At 40.4% G+C, this 6,057-nt stretch overlaps 1 non-coding gene across 1 annotated transcript; it reads right to left on the bottom strand.

Annotated features, from left to right (window-relative positions):
* Positions 1 to 5,967: 5,967 nt before the first annotated feature.
* Positions 5,968 to 6,040, bottom strand: Trnar-ucg. Its single transcript has one exon. It is a non-coding gene; the product is annotated as a tRNA-Arg (tRNA).
* Between the last annotated feature and the right edge of the window lie 17 nt (positions 6,041 to 6,057).

Below are 6,057 nucleotides of genomic sequence, written 5' to 3'. Positions count from 1 at the left end.
CATCTTATCGTTGGATTTGACACCGAACCATTTCTCGCCATGATTATTCCGGCTTCGGAAAACTATGCGTCGTCGTACATTTGTCTTCCAATTTTCTTTTTCCCTTTTCTTTTTTTTTACTTTCACCTTTTCTTCGCCACTTTTCGTCGGACGACGTTTTTTCCTCATAAATATCGTTGCGGATGGTATTGGTACGTAGGTGCACCGTAACTGATCGTTCTTCCTTCGAAAGTTGGAGATAAAAAAAAATTACCACGAAATTACAAAAAGCTCACCTTTAATCTTGGCCAGACAGTGGAGTTATCGGCCGATAGTGTTTTCATTTAACGCGATGGTTATAAAGGACTGGGTTATCCGGAGTCGGATGGAACTACCTACCCAGAGGCATTTGGCGTGATTGATTACGTCGATGTCATGCATATGTAACCAGTTTCCTGGTCAACGTTATCCCCCGGCAGACTAGGTTGAGGGTCGTGTAGATATACTAATTCAATATGTGCTGCACCGCAATGCATTATGGGTCAGCGTCGCCGTTGTACGTATGAAAGATATCGGCATTCGCTCACCCCTACGGCAGGTAGACATTCGGATTAAAGGAAAGTGCATAAATCAAATCGGAACGAAACGAGAGAAAATGAAATAAAAAAAAAAGAGAAAGAAAAAAAAAATTTTATTCCACTAGAATTTGATATCGCAGTTATATATGGGGAAAAAGTCGTTACATCCGCTGTTTTCTTCTAGCTTGTTAAAAGGGAATCGAATCACTTCATTTATCGCTTCGACGTAATTCGATATAAATTTTTTGTAATCTAGTTTTTTTTTTTCTCCTTTTTCTACTCTCCCTTCTTCAGTTTTGTTTTCTCGATTCAACGGCGGAATGTCGGCCGATAAGAACGTGGCGCGGTGGTATTGGTGTGCGACGGTGAGAACGCCCCGACTAACGGCTTAGTACAAATTTAGTTGTTTAAGGTAAATATTAACGGAAGAGTTACATCTGGGCCCTGGATAAACAACCCGAGGAGGTATTCCGGGCCACTGGAGATTTGTTTCTCTCTACAACTATACCTACGTAGACCTAGTTATGTATTTTTCAAGCCCGCCTACGATTACAAGCAACGGCAAAGATGTAGCTTCGGGTTACTACGTTTCGCGATGTAAGTGAGTCTCTGAAAACCTCATGTTTTGTCGACTAGAGACAATCGACTCCTACCCTCTCGCTTTTCACCCCACCCCATCCCCCTCCCGATTCCGAACCGTTTCACTACCAATCTGCCAACGGTAGGTACGTAAAACTTTACCATTTTAATACAGATTTCTTTTCTGAAAACTTTTACTAGTCACACGTATGTGTACATAGGTGTACACCTAAGGGGTGGGTGGGTGTTGCCCCTTGCCGATGAAATTTTTCTTTGCTAAAGCGAGTTTGATCGCCGTTTCTTTACTGCCTGCAGAAGTGATAAGAAGGCTTTTAGTTAGGGTGTAAAAATACGTGTTTCGAACTAGTACGTGATAATTTGAAAATCTGTAAGCGGTAAAACGTTTTATGAAATTCCAATCCAAAAATAGAATGAAGAGAGAATAGTCAAAACGTACACACATTTTCGCGTTGTTGGAATTAATTATTTTTATACAAAACGAACACAACCGATTTTTTCGAATTCTCCAAAAATCGCCCGGGATCTTCTTCAGCTCGTATTCTAACACCTGAATATCATCGCGCAGGTAGATACACGTGTGTACGAATTGCCTGCGTAATAATCAGAGAATCGGAAAGATAAATGGGATTTATCGAGGCAATCCGCAGCAGCAGCGGCAATATCGTTCGTTAACGCGTAGAGCAGATTTTTCCGCGGAGAAATTGGAAATAGGGGTAACGCAAACTTGGGCATGGCTGACTGAGCGAGTACGACGGGTAGAGCATAAAACAACGCTCCTCATTAATAACCGCCAGCAAACAGTTGGCAAGGGTTTCAACCTTACACCCCGGTTAGTAGTTGTTCTTGTTACTCCAAAGGTCTGCTCTCTGTCAGTCATTTAGCATACCTACGTCACTAACTCGGTCCAATATGAGCTACGTAAACCGTATTGAAATTAAGTTCAATTTTTGCCTCACCTCGATCGTACGATATTAACACATTTCTGTCTCCTCTCTGTTCGTTAGATTTTTTTTTTTTTTTTGCAAACGACCCGAACATGTGCGCGGTTTATTTTGACGCGCAGCTACGGTCGTACGAATTGCAAGGGATTGCGAGCGAGTGATTTTCCTTTGATTTTTTTATTTTTTTATTTTTTTCTAGAGATTATTTTATTTTTCATTACCGCTGAACGCCGACGCGATGAGGGAAGGTATGGTAATAAAGAATTTTGTATTTCCCCAGACGGTTAGACGGCGCATCATCAGTGATTCAATTAATATCCGACCGCGTACTGCAATGTTGTACCGGATGCCTGAGGCGTTTTCAAACACGTTAAAAAATTAATAACCATTGATAACGAGAGTAGCTAATTGCGTTGAATTGATTAAGCCTGCCAACCAGGAGCTGGCGGTTCGTCTGGTTATTACGATATGAGAAATCCAGTGTTTCCGCAAAACGACGGTATATTATCGCTAGTTACACCACGTTTCCATAAATTTACGTAAATTCGTTCGGATACTGTGAAAAGAAAATCATAGCAAATAAAAAAAAAAAAAAAAAAAAACAGTTCATTCCTAGGCGATTCGAACAAAATAATTGTTTTTTTCCTCGTTTTTAAATGTTACGAGATATGAAAAAAAAAAAAAAAAACAGAAAAACGGAAATCACGCAATCATTTCTAATCTTGAAGCTAAATATTCCGCGTCACCCCGTATAGGAATTAGTATAAGTGTATAGGGAGTACATAGTGGCAGGGTGAGATCTGGGTTAATATTAAGGGTCCCCTAATGAGGGCCCGTCAAGGGCCAATCATGTAAATTGCCTGGAGAATTTCCGGGGATGGTTTAGAGAAACTGGAGAGTTGTAGAGGTCGATCTGCCGCCGGGATTGCGGGGTAGTGTCCTTTCGGGTAAGTTCGCATTATACCTTTGCGATGCGAATATTCATTACTCATTAATTACACCGTCAAATTATTCATGATCCGACTAAAAATATCCCCGATATATTTTATCTCGTACGCCGAGACACCCGTTCGCGGCTCAGAATTCTCCTCGCCTTTTTCTCCCCACTTTCGTCATTCGCGTTAGTTTGTTTGTTTTTTTTTTTTTTTATTATTTTTTTATTTTTCACACACGTATAAATTTGAAAATAATATTAATCATAAGAGAGAAAATCTCACTCTCTCTCGTTTCTCGCTTATATTCTCGTTCTCTCCGAAGAAATGCTTCACGGTAAATGGTGTAATAAAAAACACGGAGAGTTACAATGTCACATACATCAGAGTCTCGTTTACGCCATGCTTACGTTATATGCGTAATAAAACACGAGTTACACGTACATTCGACCCGGTACATGAGGAAATATTTTCAAAAATATGAATAAAAAAAATAAAATATAAATAAAATAGAAGAAAATGCAGAAATAAGAACACGAAACAAATATAAATATGGTTCGGGATTTTTCATTTTTAATTTCAAGTTTTTCTTTTTTTTTTTTTTGCCATTTCTTGACACAACGCGGGATGAACCTATACGTCCGCTTGTCGTAGGTGTCTCGCGATACCCCAAGAACCACGTGGGTGTGTATTATAATATAATATGCTGTTTGTGCATATAACGGTGGTACGTACATATATGAGTAAATCAACAACAATACGATGGAGTAATACGTCACTGTCCAGTTTCGCGCGCTATCTGACCACCCGTTTATTATAATTAATCTACGGTGGAACCTTGCAGAGGCACTTTGTCCCCGTGCCAACCACATGAACACGCGTATTATATAGGGAGTCAAGAGAAGGGAAGGGAAGGGGTGGAGAGAATTACGTAGATTCTGGACGGGTCGTAGCCTACCCGTGGACTACCGTGCGACCCGACTACATGTAGATTCAATCCCCGTGCATCGATTCGGTTCTCGTCCAGTCATTCAAATCGCCGTCGTTCGATTCCGGAATCTGATTTACTGGTTACTCGTGTATTTTTAGCCCCAGCGCCCGGATTCGTCAATTGAATCTGGCTACCTCTCGGAATAATTAAGTGGCTACCGTTTGGAAAATAGATTATAAAATGATCGGAGAAAGTAGATCGATCGTAATTACCGGTATCTAATATTGAACAATCACAGAGAGGTGGTTTGGACAGGTGTTAAAGTTATGCTAGTTTGTCTAACATCAGGCGCTGAGGTTCGTCTAACTACACCAGTCGAAAATAACTGATTGTGAGTACGTCGTTCGAAGATACCTCCTTTCGATTTTGCAATACAAGAAAAAAAATAGGAGAGTTAAAAGTCATGACAGTCTAGCGATTTCCGTAGCTTATGATCAGGAAAATTTTCCGCAGCATATGAACGACCGGTTTCTATTATATCTATCATGACCTAGGAAACGTGAATCTGCTCAGGAAATTGAGAAATCTTCGTGAGATTCAATCGAAGCCTAATTTACTCGGCCTAATCGTGTTTCTGAGCTAAAAATACGTTAAAAAATTGTCGTACGATCGATTTTAAAAATCGTACCCCTCGGTACCCCTCGGATTTTTGTTCGATTTTGGGGTAGAAAAACAAGTTTCTTCAAAATTGGATTTTTTATAGTATTCCTAGATATTTTGATCTCAGGAATTCTAATGCGCAAGCGAAATTCAGCTATCTGTAAAATTGACCGAGTTATCGCTAATTTATCGCTTTTTGGAGCAGAAAAATTGAGATATCTCGATGAGATTACTGCGGAGCTGAATTTACTCGACGGATTCGTATTACCGAGATAAAAATATAATTTAAAACACTCGCCCAAAGAATTCCACCGCCTTCGGTCGAACGTTGATTTTTTAATTCAATTCGTGCAGCCCCAATCGCTAACGCCACCCTTCCGAGTTTCGATGAACTAATTCATCCGCGCAGGGGGTTGCGCTCCCGATCACACCACCCTCGTTGCATTAGCGGACATCTACGGTTGATAAATAATCGGCTTTTTTTCAACGCTGTTAGTTTATCGATACTCCAAAAGGGCGCACTGTCGTTTGTGGACCCGTTAATTTAAAATAAGGTTTTCCCTTTTCATTTCGTTAACGAAACGTCATGGATGATTTTAGGGGTAGCCTGATTCAATCGATGGATTCAAATTTATGTTATTTCGAAATACAGTAAGCAACATTCGTTCGAAAATGTTCTGGCTAATCGTAAGAAATACGAACCTGTACACCAAATTCGGTCATCTCTATAGAGATGTCCACGTTATCGATAATTTTTGAATCTCCTTTAGATTTGGGAAATTAAATTCTTATCGTTTCGATCTAATCGTTGACCGTTATCATTGATTATCGACACCTTATGTCCGTACATGAATGTATACTTATACATCTGTAGCTGCGATATACCTCTTATCATCAACTTGTTGCAAACTTATTGTGACATTCGCATCGTTACCTGCTAATAAATACCTCAACTATTAATACCGTTGTACGTTGGCATGCGCTGTAATTACTGGTGTACTTCAGCGCTCAAACAAAGCAAGAGTTCTTAGACTAAAGCTTCTTCCGAACGCCCGGAAGAACTTGCAGTACGTCTGCACGGAACACCCCGAAAGGAAAAAGGGGGGCAGCAGCTTAGAGTTCTCTGCAGGGTTTTATCGATCCGAATGTCGGATCTACAATGCCAAGCTTGAAATAGGTACAACAGAAACCAGTGGCGCGTACGATTTGGAAACGATTCGGGACCTGGCGACAAAAATTTGACGACGATTCGAACGACATTTTTGCTTCGAATGCAAAAAGCAAGTATTAATACTCGTCGCAATGAAAATTTTCGAGTTTTTCGAAATCAAAAAATTATAGGGTTTCGACCGTGACAGGACTCGAACCTGCAATCTTCGGATCCGAAGTCCGACGCCTTATCCATTAGGCCACACGGTCTGCTGATAGTAGAACAC

This window comes from Athalia rosae, chromosome 3, assembly GCF_917208135.1.
Source record: "Athalia rosae chromosome 3, iyAthRosa1.1, whole genome shotgun sequence".
NCBI classification, from domain to species: Eukaryota; Metazoa; Arthropoda; class Insecta; order Hymenoptera; family Athaliidae; genus Athalia; species Athalia rosae.
Note: the sequence above shows the minus strand (reverse complement) of the source record. Positions and strands in the feature narration are given on the sequence as shown.